This window comes from Cryptotermes secundus, unplaced genomic scaffold (assembly GCF_002891405.2).
Source record: "Cryptotermes secundus unplaced genomic scaffold, Csec_1.0 scaffold26, whole genome shotgun sequence".
In the NCBI taxonomy this organism is placed as follows: Eukaryota; Metazoa; Arthropoda; class Insecta; order Blattodea; family Kalotermitidae; genus Cryptotermes; species Cryptotermes secundus.
This window is the reverse complement of record NW_019743656.1, coordinates 733552-756061: the sequence shown is the minus strand read 5'-3', so window position 1 is coordinate 756061 and position 22510 is coordinate 733552. Positions and strand designations below refer to the sequence as shown.

Below are 22510 nucleotides of genomic sequence, written 5' to 3'. Positions count from 1 at the left end.
TACAGCCTATACACACTACGTGTAAATATGCTGATCCTCACGCGCCGAAGCCTGGCGAGCAACTGAAGTAGTGTGGACGAAGATTTATGAGCACAAGTAAAGGCCAGACGAGTCTCCCGACGAGCATGAGTAATGTGGACGCGCCTTTACAGAGCCCACGCGGTTAATGCTGTTTAGGAAACAGTAGCTGTTTATTGTGAGAACGATACGGAACATACAAATACAATGTGTGGGCAGAATGCAAAGGTTTGAATGTTAAAAAAGGTGATACGTGTAGTTACCACTGTGTTTTAAAAGGTAAGGTGGTCTTCATTTATAAACGTGATGGTCCTGAAAAAAGTGTTCTGTATTAGCATGGAAACAGATTTCGCTAGTCTGCAAATCTGAATTTAAAACAGTTTAAGATTACAAGCTTCTTAGATGTGACGCCGTGTAATCTTGTAGATAGTCATCAACATTTCAGAAGAAACTCCTGACTCAATCTTCAGTGTTTTAAGAACGACTGTCCACTTTCTAAACTGAAAATGGAAGCAGAGTCCTCGTAAACTTTGCTTACGGTCTACCAGACTAAACGGCGTTGTACCCCAGACATCCCAGAAGACAGAAATCACCAGTCACCACAAATCTTACCTGTATCCTCACTGTGATAAGCCGCTTACCGTAACATTGCTAAGACAGTATGAACAATGGCGTTCATTTGTACCACTAACGATTTTCTCACAAACATAAAATAACTGAAGAATGACTTCTATAATAAGACTGCATCTCTTTACTTGCTCGCGTGGGGGCACTGACTAAAAAAGAAAGCAGGCTGTTCTTCGCGGGATGACGTAGCGACAATCCTCTACACTCGGACCCCAACACCGGTTGTCCCGACTGAGGCTTTTCGTGGTTATCCACAGTCACTCCAGGCGATGTTGGAATAGTACTTGATTACTTCAAGACCTTTATGTTTACAGTTCATCATTCTTCCCACACTGATCGGGGTAACCTAGAATCTAAACTTTGCGTCGCGACGCCGTCATTATAGGCTAGAGAGTCACAGCGTCGGAAATCGAGTCCTCAGAGGAACCCACGCTCGCTGAATTACGCCGGATTAGGTAGCGAATTTGGTAACTTTAACTAATAAGTCTAAAGTGATTTAGATGAATGGTAGTTAGCCGAGGGTACTCATGTACGCAAACATTAGAACCTTTGTTATGAGACAATTAGCTCTGCATTTCTCTGCATTCCAGCAGAGAAAGGTGAGACCCGCGCCGCTTCAATGGGCCCATTCCATTTCAGACACATGATCCGCTGAACCAGGCAGGCCCCTGATCGAATTACTTCCACGAAATGAATTGGAAAATTGTGCGTTATGATTTGTAATCAGCCGACTGACCCTGAGAGTTTTGCAAGCTGAGCGTACAGCATCCAATTATACACGGATGTGGTCACGCGGAGTTAACGCGGCTTGAGAGAACACAACTGTATCTGCATTCGCCTTCTAGCTGTTACGTAGGATCAGAACACACAACTGAAACCCTAAGACCGTTAATATTTTATTTAACATAAAAACAACGCAGCGTCCCCCACTTTTTCTTGACAGCGAAAGTTACAATGATATTTACTCCATACTCTTACCAATATGTACGGCAGTCATGGTTGTTAAAGCTTTATGCAATTGCGGTAGAGTTTTTGGTCCGATTCGAATCCTCGTTCCCAATTACTTTTTAATTACGTGAGGTAATTGTGATTTCTCAGTTTAAGTGTTATCCCTTTCCTAAAGTTTCCGCCACTGTACGCTATGATACTGACAGTGGTACCAATCATATCACGGGCGAAGAACGAGTACTCATGTTTGTTCGTAATATTTCCATTTTAATACTACAGCGTCCGGGAACTGAAACCCGGATTACAACAAACAAAGACCAACAGGCACACGTCAGCATGTGATATGAGTGGGGGTGGGGAGTTAGTGGGGGGTATGTATCATAGTTACGGAATTCACATTTCAATATTAAAAATATTTTAATTTAAAAATTAATGATGCCAATGTCGAAAATCTCAACATGGCTGTGTATGTTCAAAACTATACAGCGTGTCCATTAACTCCCAACTTAAATTACTGGAATACTTATTTACTTACACATCGAGCTGAGTCCTTCTTGAGAAGCCGCCAATTCTGCAGCTACTCAAGAATTTCCCAGCGTGTTCATGGAACCCGAAGGTTCATTACAGTGTTCACAGGAACCCCCAAACTGGTCCCTATCCTGAGCCAGACAAATCCAATCCATAACATTCCATTCTATCTCTACAAGATCCATTTTAATATTGTCCACCCATCTACGCCTTGGTCTTTCCAGTGGTTTCCTTTCTTTTGGCTTTCCCACCAATATCCTACATGCATTCATCTTCTTTCCCATTCGTGCTACATGCCCTGCCCACCTCATCCTCCTTAACTTGATCATTCCAATTACACTTGGAGAAGAGTACAAGTTATGAAGCTCATCATTATGCAGTTTTCTCCAATCTCCCGTCACTTCATCTCTCTTCGGTCCAAATATTCTCCTCAACAACCTGTTCTCAAACACCCTCAGTCTATGTTATTTAAATTACTGGAATAGTAGTAAAATTTTCTTTTCTGCATAGCTCAACTGGCAATGAGCGTACGTGTATGTGCAATAATAGCAAAACTTCCAGCCCGAAGGGGAAATCACAGAAGTCTTGGAAGAAAAAATGTCATGAACATGGGCCCATAGCTAAAACAATTCATGGTTTGCGCAATAATAAAGCAGACAGGAAATTCATGGACACTCTGTATAACAAATACTAAATGAAATTTGTTCTCCGATATAAAACGATTAGATCTGATTCACGGCCAAATGAAATGCAACTCGCATTCACAAATCAAATAGAGAGGCAGATGAAAGCCGCGTGGCTATGACAACAGCATCTTTGTGTCCACTGAAATTACAAAGACCTTTCACGCATTACACTGTGCACAATTGAAACAATGGCCTTTTTTGCGAGCTGCGATTGAGCAAAAGTTTATATAAGGCTACAGAGCGAAAACTACAGGCAGGTCCCTTTGTTAAGTACAAAAGGCTGGGAGAGAAACGCACTAATAAATAAACCCTGGACGTACTTCGCTTTCATACATTTTGAAGTACACGAATTAAAATGATATGATAAACGTGGTTACTGCAAACTGGTATAACAATTCGCTATGAGAAGTACAGAGTAACAAGCATGTTACGGAAGAAACTCCTGCAATACAATAACGGACACCAGTAAGAGTTCTTGTGAATACGGCAATGGGCAAACTGAGCACTTGGTTAACTTCCTGATAAGCATTCATGAGTCGCTCCAATTGAGATCACCTCAGTACTGTCATGTAGGGGCTACAGTTCGTTGAGGCACTATGCTACAAGCCGGAAGGTCGCCGGTTCGATTCCGCATGAGGTCGTTAGAATTTTTCAATTGAACTAATCCTTCTAGTCGCACTATGGCTCTGGGGTCGACTCAGTCTCTAACAGAAATGAGTACCAGGAATCTTCCTGTGGGGTAAAGGCCGGAGGCATGTAAGGCTGACAACCTCACCACCATCTGTGAACCGATTGTCTTGAAAATGTGTGACCTTCAACGTCTCACAACCCTATTGGCCTCCACGGCGAGTTAAAGGGATCGCTTCGCTTAATGGGGGGTGGAGTCCAACTGGGTCCACTCGGCACGGCGGCTACTGATTGGCCTATTGTAGCCCGACCAGGGTGATTATGATGATGGAAAATTTGGTGGAATGAGGATTGGCAGGTGAAACCGAAGTACTCGGAGAAAACCCGCTCCAGCGCCACTTTGTCCACCACAAATCCCTCTTGGCCAGACCCCGGGATCGAACCCGGGTCGCCGCGGTGGGAAGCCAGCGACTAACCGCTTGAGCTATGGCGCGGCCTAAAGGGATAGCTCTATCTTTTATCTGTCATGTAGATCAAGCATTACCAAACTTAATCATAATCTACGAAGAAGTTTCGGAGATAAACAAGCGGACGGACAGATTGAAACGCCTTCCCCATAATGACATTATCTTTGTGCACCTCATGCAGACGACTGAAATACAATTTTGGGGCTGCTGTCACGTTGCGCCCAACAAGGGACAAACAATCGCACAAGTCTGCACGGCTCCTGTCACTCACAATGGCGCATATTCAATTAATAACGCGGACTGACCTATTTCACATCATAATCTAATCAGACATGAAAATTAATATTTAGTGCTGAAGTTCTTTTAATGCAGAACTAATGTGTGGTGGCATGAATAAACATCTGTATCGATGCTGCGCGCTGAGCGTTGCGCGTTGCACGTGACAAGGGTCGGAACCCAAATGAAGCGCGAGGTTCGTCTGAATATTCTAAAATTCAGTCCGTACCTCACAGGAAACACATTAAGTCTCCGTTACAGAGCCCAACCGGTTAATGCTATTCAGGGAAACAATCGCTGTTTATTGTGAGAACCATACGGAACACATAAATACACTGTGTGGGCACAATGCATAGTTTCTGGATGATGAAGCAGGTGGTACATGCAGTTATGACGGTATATTAAAGGGTTAATAGTTTCCAGTTGCACACTGAAAGGATACAGCTGTGTGGATCCTAATAAACATAGATGAAAGCCCATAATTTGCAGTTAAATGGCAGGTTTCCAATCTGAAAAACCTGAGGGGCAAAGCCTACACCTAAGCATAAATGGGATGATAATTTCAAAATGGATCTTATTGAAGGAGTGTAGGAGGGCGTACACCAGATTCGGTCTACAGGTAGGCTCCTGTGAACACTGATAAATCACTAGGTCCCATGAGACGCTGAAATTCAGTGACTAGCCGAGCTGCAGCTTTCAGAAGCGGAACTCTGCTGGATGTTACTGTCAACTGCAAAGTTTATATCGGATACGTACTGTCTTCTGTCCTCTTTATACACACACACAGAACTCATAAATATATTACTGTTACGTGCACTTACGTTTAGAGCCCTGCTTTTACACTGATTTTATGTTTGTTCTTCGATTCAGTGGTATCGGATAAAACGCTCGATGTTGTATCACTGATGACAGACTGTCAGAAATCAGTCAATTGGCAAGGCAGCCCATCCTATCCACCGCAACAACAAGTGCTTTGCTGCCTCATGCAGTTCAGTGCGGGACATCGCAGTGTAGCGTACACACTTGTTGCCTTCGGCTCCCTGAGCTGGGGTAAAAGGTAAAGTTGTCCCAGTGCTTAACTAATTAAGCACTACGCCATGAAGGCGTATGGGAGTGGATGTATAGATCCACATTCGCTTGATCTCGGCTCTAGCTGGAGGTGTGGTCAGCTTCGCGCTTGGAAGCCCGAAAATTGTATAAATGTTTCGCTCCTGTCTCATCGAAAACACTTTGCGNACAAGCATGTTACGGAAGAAACTCCTGCAATACAATAACGGACACCAGTAAGAGTTCTTGTGAATACGGCAATGGGCAAACTGAGCACTTGGTTAACTTCCTGATAAGCATTCATGAGTCGCTCCAATTGAGATCACCTCAGTACTGTCATGTAGGGGCTACAGTTCGTTGAGGCACTATGCTACAAGCCGGTAGGTCGCCGGCTCGATTCCGCATGAGGTCGTTAGATTTTTTCAATTGAACTAATCCTTCTAGTCGCACTATGGCTCTGGGGTCGACTCAGTCTCTAACAGAAATGAGTACCAGGAATCTTCCTGTGGGGTAAAGGCCGGCGGCATGTAAGGCTGACAACCTCACCACCATCTGTGAACCGATTGTCTTGAAAATGTGTGACCTTCAACGTCTCACAACCCTATTGGCCTCCACGGCGAGTTAAAGGGATAGATTCGCTTATTGGGGGGTGGAGTCCAACTGGGTCCACTCGGCACGGCTGCTACTGATTGGCCTATTGTAGCCCGACCAGGGTGATTATGATGATGGAAAATTTGGTGGAATGAGGATTGGCAGGTGAAACCGAAGTACTCGGAGAAAACCCGCTCCAGCGCCACTTTGTCCACCACAAATCCCTCTTGGCCAGACCCCGGGATCGAACCCGGGTCGCCGCGGTGGGAAGCCAGCGACTAACCGCTTGAGCTATGGCGCGGCCTAAAGGGATAGCTCTATCTTTTATCTGTCATGTAGATCAAGCATTACCAAACTTAATCATAATCTACGAAGAAGTTTCGGAGATAAACAAGCGGACGGACAGATTGAAACGCCTTCCCCATAATGACATTATCTTTGTGCACCTCATGCAGACGGCTGAAATACAATTTTGGGGCTGCTGTCACGTTGCGCCCAACAAGGGACAAACAATCGCACAAGTCTGCACGGCTCCTGTCACTCACAATGGCGCATATTCAATTAATAACGCGGACTGACCTATTTCACATCATAATCTAATCAGACATGAAAATTAATATTTAGTGCTGAAGTTCTTTTAATGCAGAACTAATGTGTGGTGGCATGAATAAACATCTGTATCGATGCTGCGCGCTGAGCGTTGCGCGTTGCACGTGACAAGGGTCGGAACCCAAATGAAGCGCGAGGTTCGTCTGAATATTCTAAAATTCAGTCCGTACCTCACAGGAAACACATTAAGTCTCCGTTACAGAGCCCAACCGGTTAATGCTATTCAGGGAAACAATCGCTGTTTATTGTGAGAACCATACGGAACACATAAATACACTGTGTGGGCACAATGCATAGTTTCTGGATGATGAAGCAGGTGGTACATGCAGTTATGACGGTATATTAAAGGGTTAATAGTTTCCAGTTGCACACTGAAAGGATACAGCTGTGTGGATCCTAATAAACATAGATGAAAGCCCATAATTTGCAGTTAAATGGCAGGTTTCCAATCTGAAAAACCTGAGGGGCAAAGCCTACACCTAAGCATAAATGGGATGATAATTTCAAAATGGATCTTATTGAAGGAGTGTAGGAGGGCGTACACCAGATTCGGTCTACAGGTAGGCTCCTGTGAACACTGATAAATCACTAGGTCCCATGAGACGCTGAAATTCAGTGACTAGCCGAGCTGCAGCTTTCAGAAGCGGAACTCTGCTGGATGTTACTGTCAACTGCAAAGTTTATATCGGATACGTACTGTCTTCTGTCCTCTTTATACACACACACAGAACTCATAAATATATTACTGTTACGTGCACTTACGTTTAGAGCCCTGCTTTTACACTGATTTTATGTTTGTTCTTCGATTCAGTGGTATCGGATAAAACGCTCGATGTTGTATCACTGATGACAGACTGTCAGAAATCAGTCAATTGGCAAGGCAGCCCATCCTATCCACCGCAACAACAAGTGCTTTGCTGCCTCATGCAGTTCAGTGCGGGACATCGCAGTGTAGCGTACACACTTGTTGCCTTCGGCTCCTTGAGCTGGGGTAAAAGGTAAAGTTGTCCCAGTGCTTAACTAATTAAGCACTACGCCATGAAGGCGTATGGGAGTGGATGTATAGATCCACATTCGCTTGATCTCGGCTCTAGCTGGAGGTGTGGTCAGCTTCGCGCTTGGAAGCCCGAAAATCGTATAAATGTTTCGCTCCTGTCTCATCGAAAACACTTTGCGTCTCCGTTACAAAGACCAACCGGTTAATGCTCTTATGGAAGTAACTATTATTGTGAGATTCATATGAAACCCACAGGCCTCAGGACACAGTGAGGGGCAAACCCAGGATTTTGGGGCTTGGAGCAGGTGTTGCTGTAAAGGATTAATCTACTTTAGTCGATAAACTTTCCTTGTCAGTAGACGAGTGAGTAGGCGGTGTAATGATGCTCTAACGCCTGAATCTAACAGAATATCAAACACTGAATGCACGTCAAAAGCGTGACTCATTACTAAATACACTTTTTTTTCCCCCTCTTGGCACTACAGCCCCAGTGGGCCTAGGCCTACCTCCATAAACTTCTCCGTTCACTTCGGTTTTTCTAGATCTTACACATTCGGTAGGACTCCTTGGGCGGGTGATCAGCTCATCGCAAGGCCTCTACCTGTATACAAACACAGAAAACACACACACACAAACTAAACACCCATGCCCTGAGTAGGATTCGAACCCACGATCCCGGTTTCCAAGCGAGAGAAGATAGTACATGCCTTAGACCGCTCGGCTACCGTGACCGGCCGAAATACACTTTACATAAGCGCAAAATGAGAGGGTGGTGTCAGAACTCACCAAGAGAGGTGAAAGTCTAAGAGCGACCTAAGTTCCGCTCCCGGTGGGCATCAAACCGGGAGGAGCCGGACATTTGCTATCACATCGGCTGTCGGCCTGTGTCTGCAGGACAGTCAGTCCGAGCCCCTACGTCACTACAGAGGGCACGGAGCACGAGGAGCTTAAGACTTCTGGTTACTCTTCGGCAAGTGTTATTACGGTGAACATATCAAGTAGGATCAGATGCGAAGGGCATGTAGCATGCAAGACGGGAATAAGATAATCCACAAACGTCTAGTTCCGAAACACGGCAGAAAAAAAGCTGTCACTGCGCTCTCAAGGTTCAGGGCACGGATCCAGTGTCGACTGGCGCCAATCTGTCACCCGCGTGACCCGTATTGTTTCGGGTCGTTTTTAGGAACTTGCATTTTAATGTGACTCCATTTGTTAGAGTGCCGGTGGAGAGGAGGGGGCAGACCGCTTTTGTTCAATAACACGGGAAAGTACAAGATAAGAGCACGAAGTTTGTACACAACTTGCGACGTAATTCATCAAGACGGGAAACAGGAACACGTGACTACGGGACATTACGCCGCGCCAGCAGATAACAGGCAGCTAAAGTAATGAGGTTCATATATTGAAACAGAGCATAAACTGGAACAGTTAAAAACGAGTTCTTATAGCTACATACACCGCCTGTTTCAGCACCGAAACCTCTTGATTTGGTCGACAGAATGTATTTACGTGTTCCGTATGGTTCTTACAGTAAACAGCAATCATTTCCTTAAACAGCATTAACCGGTTGAGCTCTGTAGCGGAGACGTGATGTGTTTCCTGTGAGGTACGGACTGAATGTTTAATTCAGATGAAATCCATGTACTCAAATATCTTTCTATACCAGAAGTACAAGTGGGCATTGGCTGAGAACCTTCGATGCATGAACATTTTCTGTCCCCTCCCCCCCATAAAATTCAGCGGTCCTCTTCCCCCTCTTCAAGCTTCAAACGAGTAACTGTAAGCATTAAAATAGGTAGTAAACTCCAGTACACAGAAGTTCAGATATTTACTGTCCGTAACAAGAATCCGGGTATTCTGAATTTGGAATAAGCCCAGCGGTAATGCCCTAGTCCTGTATCTGCGAGGTGCTCAGTTCGAATCTTGGATGGGATGCCGGATATCCTGATTGTTTCCATGATTCTCTTCAGTTGCTCCAGGCAAATGCTAAGGGAAGTACTTTGATTAGACTAGGAGCCCTTCCTTCCACATCCTTTCCAATTCATCATTCTATCATCCGACGCTACGTTCTCCAGTTCGGGAACGTACAGGCGGAGACCTCTGTGCGGAGAATGCAGCAAGATGAGGGACGCGAAGCTACGGCTCACTGTCCTCAAGACGCCGAAGCTTCTTGTTCTTGCGAAAGAAATAATGGGAAAATTAATTCGCCTGGACTCGAACCCATGCATGTATCAGTAAAATGAATAATTTTCCCGGGATGTCTTCCCGTGGATCAATCCAGACGCTTTCAATTATCTTGATTAATTGAATTACTGAGTCTATTATATTTATCGGAACTTACATATATGGGCATTAAATTTCTGTGTTAATAGAGCTTAATGTGGTACTTCACGGTTTCATACATGTGGCGCCGTGGGTTTCTGAAAGGTTCTGGATTCCTCTTGGAGCCTAGGAGCCTGGAATGTTGATGTTAACGGGAAGAGCTTACTAGTGGACGCGCCCCCAAATGTACGTATGGGAACCACGTATGGAAAAGTCAGTCAGGATAATCACCGTATGAAGGCGCAGCCCGGCTAATTATGACGCAGTTGCTCTGTCCAGACTGTACCAATCAGATACGAATTCGCTCTGTACCTGTCCGCGGCGGAACCAACTCGAAATATTGAATTTCCAGCGTGCGGGGTACAAAACCACCTCCAAACTGAACACTCCCGCTTGGGAGGACCTGCTCATTGAAGTAACTCTTTCAGAGTGTAAATGTTTGGATTAAATAAGATTTCAGATTTTCACATCCAATTAAAAAAAAATATCAGCATTAATATTAATCAGCCCAACTGATGAAGCTTGCAGAAAAGTTTCGGCTGGCAGGCAGTGAGAAGGGGTGTTAAGAGTGGAGGGCACAATCGAGGGGCCCCGGAGGGCCTGTACCACAAGACTGCGCTACAGTTTACGGCTCTCATTACCGCTGTTGGAGACGAGACCCCAGCTGGAGGGCCTCTCGGGCGGAGGGACCACCCCCGTACAGGAACAAAGTGAGATCCTTCACGGAGACCGCCATTATCAAACCGAAATGCGCTTCGCGTCACACCGAATTGCAATTAAGGGTCCCACACCACAGAACTTTTCCATTAAAGGTACAAACTCGAAACTTCGTTCCGCTTCGTGATATCTCCTAACGCCAGAACACAGATCCGTTTGTTTGCGGTTTAACGACGCAGTCAGTATCTAAGAACGCTTCGTGATATCTCCTAACGCCAGAACACAGATCCGTTTGTTTGCGGTTTAACGACGCAGTCAGTATCTAAGAACGCTTCGTGATATCTCCTAACGCCAGAACACAGATCCGTTTGTTTGCGGTTTAACGACGCAGTCAGTATCTAAGAACGCTTCGTGATATCTCCTAACGCCAGAACACAGATCCGTTTGTTTGCGGTTTAACGACGCAGTCAGTATCTAAGAACGCTTCGTGATATCTCCTAACGCCAGAACACAGATCCGTTTGTTTGCGGTTTAGAGACGCAGTCAGTAGCTAAGAACGCAGATCGCAGCCGGATAGGGCTATTAGCGAATGAGTGGGAAGCCATGTGGAACGATGTGGGGTAGTATAACCGACACATTGTTAGATATACTGAGGAATACCATGACAATTCCCACTCAAGATATGCTTGATTTGAGGTCCTCATAGCAATGACTATAAAGAGTACTGGAACTTAACGCCAATTAGTTCTGTAGAAGCTCTTCATGTTTCAGAGGGACGAACTGTCTCCATCTTCAAGGTGGAAGAGTAAGGCAAACAAGCCACCAATCAATCAGCAAGAAGATATAAAATGGTAGAGTCAAGATGTGTAAAAATTCTGCATAGTTAAGCGCCACGCCATGAAGACGCGTGGGGAGTGGAGGTATAGCTCCAGGCAATCTTCTCGGCAGTACACGGAGGTGAGTGCCTGGCTCTTTGCCTCCCCACGGATAGGGGTGGTACGGACTGAATGTTTAATTCAGATGAAATCCATGTACTCAAATATCTTTCTATACCAGAAGTACAAGTGGGCATTGGCTGAGAACCTTCGATGCATGAACATTTTCTGTCCCCTCCCCCCCATAAAATTCAGCGGTCCTCTTCCCCCTCTTCAAGCTTCAAACGAGTAACTGTAAGCATTAAAATAGGTAGTAAACTCCAGTACACAGAAGTTCAGATATTTACTGTCCGTAACAAGAATACAGGTATTCTGAATTTGGAATAAGTCTAGCGGTAGTGTCCTAGCCCTGTATCTGCGAGGTGCGAGGTTCGAATCTTGGATAGGATGCCGGGTATCCTGATTGTTTCCATGATTCTCTTCAGTTGCTCCAGGCAAATGCTAAGGGAAGTACTTTGATTAGACTAGGAGCCCTTCCTTCCACATCCTTTCCAATTCATCATTCTATCATCCGACGCTACGTTCTCCAGTTCGGGAACGTACAGGCGGAGACCTCTGTGCGGAGAATGCAGCAAGATGAGGGACGCGAAGCTACGGCTCACTGCCCTCAAGACACCGAAGCTTCTTGCGAAAGAAATAATGGGAAAGTTAATTCGCCTGGTCTGGTCTGGTCTGGTCACAAAAGTGTCGGTGATCAGACATTCACGCTTTTGTCCGGATCGTTCCAGGGTCATCCAGCCCTCATCTACCAGACGACACGGCGTCACGTCTTCACGTTCCTCACAGTCAGCCCCTAAGAACGGCAGATCTTTCAAAGGGAATGTTTCTACAGGAGTAACTGACGAAGTGAATTTCAAATGAGCCGTTGTTTGCTCAATGGGCCCACGCAAGGTTGGCCGACATGACGTCACAAGGGGGCAAGTACGGAATGCTTTGGTGTCAACAGACCCGGCCCCAGGCGCACAGACAGGGAGTGGACATAAAAATTACTCAAAATGTCAGAGTTCAAGCACAGGGGAAATTAATTTCGTTAATTCAAGAGATAACAGCATAGAAACGTATGACGCATTCATGAGGTAATTCAGCAGAACTGCATGAGCTGAAATTTAAATAAAATGCAACGCTAATGAATGCAGAGAAACGGGACTGTAAGGACAACAACAGTGGGGAGGGAAGGGGGTAGAGGAGGATACATAATGAACATCCAACAAATCTTCATTCCACGAGCAGCACTGGAATAGCAACGCAACGGGGGATCCAAAACTGAAACACCTGTCACCGCCACACAGCGAGCCTTCTGCATCAGCACTTGGCAACATTATTATTTCACTTAACTGACGTCAATTCCGTCCGCGTGGATGTGGGCGATGTGTCCCACGTTTCGGTGGTACATGTTGCTACAATTTTCAGGGTCGAAGTGTCTGAAGTAAGCAAGTTTTATATATATATATAAACTTACCACCATCTGTGAGGCTACTGTCTAGAGAGAATGTGGGAGCTTCGACGTCTCACAACCCTATGGGCCTTCACTGCCTGTTACAGGGATAGCTTTACATTTTACTTTTATAGTTATATAGGATCCTGTTTCCAAACATAACGAGGCAGGGAAGGTGGAATGGAGATTGGGCACTTCTCGGCCAATAAGATGAGCTGTTCTGCCGGCCCTTTTAAGGGTCCCACAGTGTACCACAAAAACCCCACCGGCAAGTAATGCATTCTGGGGCCCTTGAGAGGGCCGGCTGCATTATGTTCCCGGTCCACTGTCCCTAGCGACCAAGATAAGGGACTAATCTCCACTTTCTTTGCCCACCACAGTTCTTTTGCGAAATCATCCACTTTAGACACTTCGGCCCTGAAGTAGCAGTGGTAGTAGCAGTAAATATTACTGAAGGTAAAGGTAAAATTGTCCCTGTGCTGAATTAAATAAGCGCCACGCCATGAAGACGTATGGGGGAGTGGAGGTATAACTCCAAGTTTCTTGACCTCGGCCCTAGATGGTGTAGAGTGGTCGGATTCACGCCCCGGTCGCTTTACCCCTGAGGAAAGAACCTCTCGTACCCATTGCATAGGAGTCTGGGCGGGCCCCGGAGCCGGTCTGGATTCTGTGAAGTAGAGAAAAGTCTCGTACCCTTACCGGGAATCGAACCCCAGGCGTCTAGCCCGTAGCTACACCGACTTAGCTGTCAGGTATTCGTCCAGTGGTCACTCTCTATCTAGACTTGTGTTCCAAATGTGGTGTACTGGAGCCTCGGCTTGTTCGGGCTGGATGTCCTTCCTCGTTCTACTGTCCCTCCATGCAAATTCCAGGATTTATCAGGATCAGACCACGGACGCGTCCCTCAGTGTCCTTGCCTTAGAAGAGGTACGGTGTGGATACTGACAGAGTCATTAAAATAATCTCTCACTGAAATTAATAAGTATTTCCCACAGGAACTGCATCGAGCCTTCCCATGCTTACGGCAGGTTGGAAACACGGTTCAGCTGCGAAGCTATCAAACTGTTGCGAAGCGTTAATCTGTCTTAAAGTGTAGTTAAGATCCTGGTAGAGAGAAGACGCGGCTATTGCAAAAAGGAACGAAGCATATAGGCTGGTCTGAGCCACAGTCCTACAGACAGAAGAAATGTAAAGCCTGCGTGAAGACAAGACAGAGCTACTTACCGAAGGGAGAGGGTTCCCTCAGCGGCCTGAAATGAGAGAACAGTGATAATTAATTAACATACTTTGCAAAGAAACTGTCAACGGCTACGTGACTTCACAAAACAAAGGTTTAGAAGTTCAACTATGTACGAACTCCGACAGGCAATGACTCTGTTACCATGGCGACATTTGTTGTCCCAGGAAAAAGCTCGAAATGTGAACACCGTGTTAACAGTAGACCCTAAGCATATGTTACGAATTTAATCGTGCGAGGGCAGATGATCAACCGAGCCGATTGTTAATTTAATACATAAAAGAATCTGTTGTTTGATTCCTACAGCGAAACTAAATAAAAACACAGTATTGTGAAATTCACTCCGTACTATTACCAATATGTACGGTAGCCACTGCTGTGCAAGTGCTGCGTAGTTTCTGGGTGGGATTCGAATCCTCATTCCCAGGGGTTTAAATTACAAGAAAAAATTGAATTTATCGATCTGAGTGTTATTCTTGCTTCAAGGTTTTATCTGCTGTAGGTCTACTCTATGCTACTGACACGGACGGCAGCCATGTCCCGGCCGAAGACCAGGTACACTTCTAGTACTGACAGAACACATCTCTGCCTTTTCGTTTATGAAATGAGGTCCCGGGTCACACTCGGCTCCACACCACACACAAAGCAAGGTAAGGTAAGGTGAAGTCCCTGTGCTTAACCAATTAAGCACTACGCCATGAAGGCGTATGGGGATGAATGTATAGATTCACGAATAAGCGACGGGTCTGTTTATCCGTGAATGTTAAAGAAACTAATAATTCAAGTGCGAATATTAAAAGAGATATATGGTAGATATCTGGGATCCACTTCAAATACCCGACCACCATTATTTCTTTGTGTTGAGGAGACATTTGATAACAACGATAACGGGTTCAATTCCCGACGAGGTCTTTGGATTTTTCAACTAACCGAATTCTTCCAGCCACACTATGGCAGTGGGGTCGACTCAGCCTTTAACAGAAATGAGTACTAGGAATCATCCTGGGGGGCTCAAGGGCAGCCGGCGCTTATGACCGCCATCTGTCAGCCGATTATCCAGAAAATGTGCGAGCCTCGACGACTCATAACCCTACGGGCATCCAAGGCCCGTTACAGGGATAGCTTTATCTTGTTATCTTTTACCATATTCAAAAGTTAAAGAAACGTCATATTTACCGCACAGTGTTCCATGTGAGTCTCACAATAAACAGCGACTGTTTCCATGAACAACATTAACCTACTGGGCTCTGTAGCGGAGACGTAATGCGTTTCCTGTGAGGTAGGAACTGAATTCTTAAATGCCTGGATGCATTGCAGACTTGAGGTAATGAAACAGGAACATACTCAAGGCGCAATGCATGGAAGGAGTTACACAGCACTTCCAGATGCATTCGTGATCGCAGGATTTGCAGACCGCTTAAGGATTCCTTCTTAACATCAGCGCCAACAAACTCCTTCAGATTAAAATAATATGAAAGATTCCATGCAGCTCTGTAAAAGCAAATATGGATAGAAGTGACTATAACCCTACCCATCCTAAAGCTTGCTAGGATGTTAAACGTTAATATAACTCCACATTACGCAGTGGAAGCTACACATGCGTCATGACTTTGCGGTCAGTAACTCAGTGGCCAACCCCTCCCTAAAATATATACATTTCCACGTGTTGTTTCATTTCCAGTGTAAACAACAACTATTTTTCAACTTAACTTTAATATATCGAGTTCTGTAACAGAGATACTGTGATGTTTCTGTTAGAATACTTCGCGGCCCGATCTAACCCAAAACAGTATGAGAACAAAATTATTTTAAATTCGAGAAACAATACTACATACAAACAAATGGATTAGCAATGGGTGCCCCAACATCCGCAATAGTAGCGGAAACAAAACCCCAACATATGGAACGCAAATATATCCAATCCTGATTAAATAACTGTATACTGGAGCATGTAGATGAAGGACTTGTAATTTTCGACCAAAGGAAAACAAACATAGATAAACACTTAACAGAATTCAATAAAGAACAGACCAATATAAAATTCACAATTGAAAATGAAATAAATAAGGCAATTAATTTCCTGGATCTCACAATACACCGAAAGACAAAAAGTCAGAATTCGTAATATAGAGAAAAACACACACAGACATCATAATACCCAACAACTTATGACACCCATGTGGACAAATACATCGCGTATTAATTATGAGCCTATTAAATAGATTACGAACATATCCAATAACAGAATGAGCAAACTAAACAGATCTCTGTCATAAAACGCACTGCACAACATTCAAATACATCAACCGAATCAATAAATACCGCACCACACACGAACAAAACGAAAACAACCTACAACATCAAAAGAAGAAAGAGGCTACCTTCACATACACTGGAAGAGAGACAAAGAGGACCACAAAGCTCTTTAAAGAAACATCAATAAAGTAGTATTCAGAACGCAATACATAACACAATAACACCACACTCACAAACGGATAAGAAAAAGTGGAATATAACTAATGAAATGCGTAGACTGCTCACTGAAATGCACAGGAAACACAGGCAGAACATTTCATGCTAGATATAAAGAACATACACAAGCAATTAGTAATAACAGGAACTCTGGATATTCAAATCATATACTGAACAAAGGACATAACAACATATGGTACTACACCAGACACTACACTGTAAAGATAGAGAAAAGTAAAACACTTGAACACATTAGGAAGACAACATATATAGTATATATATATATATATTGTGACATGTTGCGNGAAGGCTATTCACAGTTCAGTTGTACTGTAACAGTCGCCGAGTCGAGTTGTACTGAGTCAGTCAGTGAGTCCTGGAGCTACCACCGAGTTAGCCAGCAACTAGTCAGTTGTATTCTGGCATTTGGAGTGTACTATTTGTGATACTGCAGATAGCAGTAATCGTAAATCTGTAATTCGGGTGATTGTAAGTGCGAATGTGAAATAGAATTCGCTACATCAAATACGTCGAGAAGTTATTTGTCGCGATATACCCCGCGATACGCGACAATATATATATAAAGTTAGTAAAGCTAGATTACACATGAACGAAACGTACATCGACATTTATAAACCGATATATCGAACAGCAGCACACACGCTCCACCCCCTCAGTTCCACGTCAGTCTCATATCACCCACACTTCACACTTGACAGGCAACAGGCATGCACATGTAACCGCATTAACAGTACACAAATTACAGATATCCCATGAAAGGAAAATACTAACAATTCATCATTACACATTACAGAGACAATGCACTGACTTAATTTATAAACACTATAAACACGAAAACATGAGCCGGTATAGCGACTGGATACGGGATGGACGACCGAGGCGTCGTCGTTCGAGTCCCAGTAGGTTTAAGAATTTTCACTTCTTCGTTTCGTTCAGACCGGTTCTTGGGTCCACCCAACCTACAATTTAATGGGCACTGGGGGTTCTTTCCTGCGGGTAAAGTGGCCGGGGCTTGAAGCTCACCACTTACCTCCTACTAGAGCGGCCTCCGTAGTCTAGGGGTAACGTTCCCACCTCATGACTCAAGGTACGCGGGTTCAAAAACCCGGCGGAGGTCGTGGAATTTTTAAGGACGGAAAAATTCGGCGAACAAGTCCTTCGGGAGAGACTTTAAGCCGTGGGTCCCGTGTCGTAGATTTACGGCACGTAAAAGAACGTCATGTCTCTAGGAGACCTCTGAGCAAAATTAGGCCAAGTTTCCCGCCCAACTAGTTTCCAATTACTCTGGTAGATGGGGGAAGTATCAGGTACCACTGCCAGAGGAGGGGGGACCTCTCTGGCTGAAAGGGACTAAAGTATTAGATACCACTGCCAAGTAGAGGGTAGAAACCTTGCTGGCAGAAAGGGACTAGGAACCCCTGCCAGAGGAGGGACGACCTCGCTGACAGAAAGGGACTAACTATTAGATACTACTGCCAGTAAGGGGTTGGAACCTCGCTGGCAGAAAGGGGCCGATAGTAAGCACCAGTACTGGTAGGGTATGGAGACAGTAGAAATTAAAGGGGGACGCACAATGGACCAGTAACCGGTCAAAGTGCGTGGGGAAACCCACCCTCTCAATACGGAATATGGAATACCTCCTACTAGGGTCTAGGTCAGAAAACGTGGATCTATATATTCACTCTCCCATACATCTTCATGGCGTAGTGCTTAATTAGTTAAGCAGAGGATGTTCATATTCACTGAGCACCGACCTACGACAGATAAAGCTCTCAGATAAACTGGTTATGAATAAAGTCCATCCAACCGCTCCGGCATTAGCGAAGCGCACGCAGGCAGGCAAGCAGGCCAATAGACATGCGGCATTCCGGAAACCACTTTCTCCAATTCAGAGGGGTTCGAAACGTGAAAATCCGTAAAACTTGTGAGACAGATTATTCTTTCGCGTTCACAGTTCAATACGTGTATATGACATTGTAAAGAAACAAGTTATCTGTGAGTTGGTGTACCTGTACTTGTACTGACAAATGAAATTTTCAGTCTAGTTTATTGCTAAAAAAACTCAGGCACTGAACCCACAACTACGGGTGTACATGTCCTTAAAGGTGCCGCTTCAGTACCGAAAGGCCCCTTTCTGATTCTGTTACAATAATAATGAAGGCCAGAGCCACTGTCTTTGGTAAGTGTTTATTGTAAGATAAATTCCAGGGGCAGATTCGCCCTTTGATGACCCGTAGATTGAGCCTGGTAATGTGGGCTGGACGGAGGGACGGTCATGCTTTGTAGCACCGCGACGCATCGCACCGTCTCTTTGAAACAAGAGACTCTCTTGCTGCGTTTGCTTTCCTCAAAGCTTCGCAGCACTCAGTTTATTTCTGTAATTCTAACTACAGTCTGATTAAAATCCCTTTTAAACTAACAACATGGAGATCCCAGTCCATCAGAATCAGACAGTCGCTTACCTACGCAAGAAATTCTCATTATGTGGCAGTAGCGTCATTACGAGCTCCACAAGAACACGACACTGAAGCCTAGCTTGAGCCAGATGAATCCAGACCAGCATCCTCCAGCCATTTCTATACGGGCCGTTCTAATATTGCCAACATAAAAACGACTCCGCAGTCTGCCCATACACTGTATTTATCTCAGAATGAACGGCAGTTTCATTCCTAAGCACTAACAGAATTTTCTTTGTTATGGAGAAAAATGTCTTTCCTGTGAGGTACGAACTGCTTCTTCATATTCAGATGAACGCCTGGACTATTGAAGGGTTAAGCGTGGAATAGGTGACATTTCGCCTAGTGTTTAATGCCAGGAATTATACTTGAAATGCGTAAATCAAATAAACTTCCTACCACACATGTGTTTACAGCCCTTGTCCGCACCAAGCAGTACATGCTTAGCTACTCTGGTTCATTAATTATTACTACGCAATGAAAATTTTAATTAAAATTTCTAACAGCCACTGAACAAGGTTATGTAAAGTACTGACCACCATTGCTGAGTCCCTGTACAGTCACGCCAACCTTATATGTTCTTTCTATGGAGATGCAATACCATCAAATGGCAGGATGTGTGTACCAAGTTTAATTAGAATCTGCCTTTCGGATATTACACGCGACGTAGGTGAACTGTTAATTCTGAAGGGCACATGTAATGTAACATATTTTTTATTTCCATAAAATTTAAATAATGGTTGTGTATGACTATACAAGATGAAGAATTTAAAAAAAGTATCCTTACAAAACGCTGTATTTTATATTTAAATATATCAATTTATAAATGTAATGAAGATGACTATCGGTAGCGTAGTTGGTTGAGGCACTATGCTACAAGCCTGAAGGTCGTTTGTTCGCGTCCCGATGAGGTGGATTTTTTCAATTGACCTAATCCTTCCAGCCGCACTATGACCTGTGGTCGACTGACCCTCTAACAGAAATGAGCACCAGGAATTTTCCTGCGGGGTAAAGGGCGGTAGGCGTGTAAGGTCGACAAACTTACCGCCATCTGTGAGCCGACTGTCTAAAGAAAGTGTGGGGGCGTTGACGTCTCACAACCCTATGGTCCTTCACGGCCTGTTGTTACAGGGCTAGCTTTACTTTTTTACCTTTAATCGAGACGGCTGTTACATCTGATACATTAAAAACAATGGACGACACTTTCAGAATGCACTGTAAATCCTGATGCATGCTTTATATTAGGTGAGATATAAAACAGTGTTTGAACGGTGTAAAATGAATCGCCCTGTAGATGCGGCTGTTTCAGTAGCTGTGTATTTAAAGCGAAGCAGACTGCTGAGGTTCCGCGTGTTCATAAAGCAGCAGCCTCTTAATGTTTCACATAATGACATTTCACCCCGTCCCACTTCAAGAAAACACAGTGTTATTCGTGTGAACTGGCCTTTTGAGAGAGAAACTACAAGAGAGGTTTGCAAAAACAGGGAGGCACAAAGAGTAAACGCATACGCATAACAAAGCAATAGAAATTCTTTTCAGAAAACGGTAAAGAGAAAATTAGAAACAGAATTCTCAGAGAAGATATAAAAGCTCACGGCTAATGAAGTGCAGAAACGCACAAATGGCTCTCGAGGTGTTTACTAAAGGTTTGCTGGCCGATCCATCCGACGCCTTTCCTAGACACTGCTCACCGATCGTCACTAAGTCTGATGCAGTGATGATTTATAATCTTGATCCTAACGATATTAATATAAAGTAGGAAATTATCTGCTTCATCATAAAGCCGATTATCAAGCTTTTGAGAATTTCTCTTTAAATATTCTATCTTTATTTAAAAAAATGGTAATTAAATATCTCAAAAACTATAACAGACTAACAAAGACATTATTTCGGCCCCTTCAGGCTCTACCGAACTGAGGGAAGCTCAATGCTCTGCGACGAGGAGGAGGTCCCGAAATCTTCGGGTGCTTTCCCCCAGCAAGGTCCTCTGTCACCTTGTCAGATATTGTCGAAACAGGCTGAACGGTGTGGAAATGTGCAGAGACCAAACTAACAGCCATACAACAGACAGAAGTTCAGTGCGCAGGCGTAAGGGACTTAGCAACGCTGTCAGCAGCTCAGGCAACACAGAACAAACGATGAATGCGCAAAGATGAAGACGGAAAGTGTCGCGGCCTAGAGTAGCATCCCGGCGTCTGCCTGGAGGGACTGGGGAAAATCAAGAAACCCTCAGTCAGGACACCAGATACTGCGACAGAGACTCGAGCCCGCCACTTACCGGATACAAGTTCGAAGCGTTGTCGCTTGAGCTAACCTGCTCGATTTTGTTGTGTTCATTCTGCTTACTTTCCTTATGTTACTGGGAAAGCTGATGATCGCTAAGCTCGTCAAGAAATTCGCCACCTTTAATGGAGCCAGATGGTTCATTACAGTGTTCACAAAATCCGCCTATGAGAGTGAGAGACCTTGTCTTGTACAGATTGCAGTCTCAGAAACTGCTGGAAGCCACGTCTCGGCCCGAGATAAAGTCGCAGATGAAAGTTGCACAGAGAGTGTTTGGCTAGATTGCTGCTGAACACTGGATAAAGTGTTCAGGCTACTTCTATCGGCACTGTACCAGCAACGGTAGTGACGTTATAAAGCATTTACGTCAGGCAGACAGGAGTAGCTGTGGATGCACAAAGCGTTCGTCCGATCCTTGCTAAGCCCCGAGAGCAGCGACACACAAGAGAGCTCGACTGCACAACGACAATTTTCTTTCACAAATCTCGAACAGGTTCGCAGCTTAGGAAAACTTAGACGCTGAGGTGGATATTAAGAGAGCCTGGGGAACTATCAGAGAGAATATCAAAATTTCAGCCAAAGAGTTTCTAAATTATTACGAACTGAAGAAGCATAAGCCGTTCAGAATTATTACATCAAAGGAAACAAATCAAACTGCAGTGTTTATGGAATCCAAGCGAAATAAATAGGGTTAATCTGAACATTACAAGACGCGAAGCCAGGAGCCATTTCAGGAATAAAAAGAGGGAATATCTGAAAGACAAAATTAATGAGCTTGCAACGAAGAGAGAGAAATAAATGACTTTAAGAGGGGTTACCAACCAGGAAGTAACTTACTGAAGGATGATAATGGTGATCTGCTTGCAGATTACCACAACATTTTGAATAGGTGGAACTACTTCTCTCAGTTATTGAATGTAAATAGGGTCAATGATGTTAGGCAGACAGAAATACATAAAACTGAGCCGTCAGTACCTGAGCATAGCCCTTCTGAGGTTGAAGTTGCTATTGCGAAGTTGAAAAGGAATAAATCGCCAGGTAGTGATCAAATTCCGGCAGAACTTATTCAAACGGGAAGCGAAATATTACGTTCTAAGATCCACAAGCTAATTAATTGTATTTGGCATAAGGAAAAATTTCCTGATCACTGGAAGGAGCCTATTATTGTACCAGTTCACAAGAAGGGTGATAAAACTGACTGTAGTAATTATCAACTTCATACAAAATGTTGTCCAATATTCTTCTCTCAAGTTTAAGTCCATACACAGATG

At 44.3% G+C, this 22510-nt stretch overlaps 1 protein-coding gene across 2 annotated transcripts in view; it reads right to left on the bottom strand.

Moving 5' to 3' along the window:
- LOC111874138 overlaps window positions 1-22510 on the bottom strand; it is a 611561-nt gene that overhangs the window by 484677 nt on the left and 104374 nt on the right. For both annotated transcript variants that reach the window (XR_002844492.2, XM_023869365.2), the window contains exon 2: window positions 13995-14020. The gene's annotated coding sequence lies outside the window, so the exon portion shown is untranslated. The remainder of the gene's footprint in view (window positions 1-13994; window positions 14021-22510) is intronic.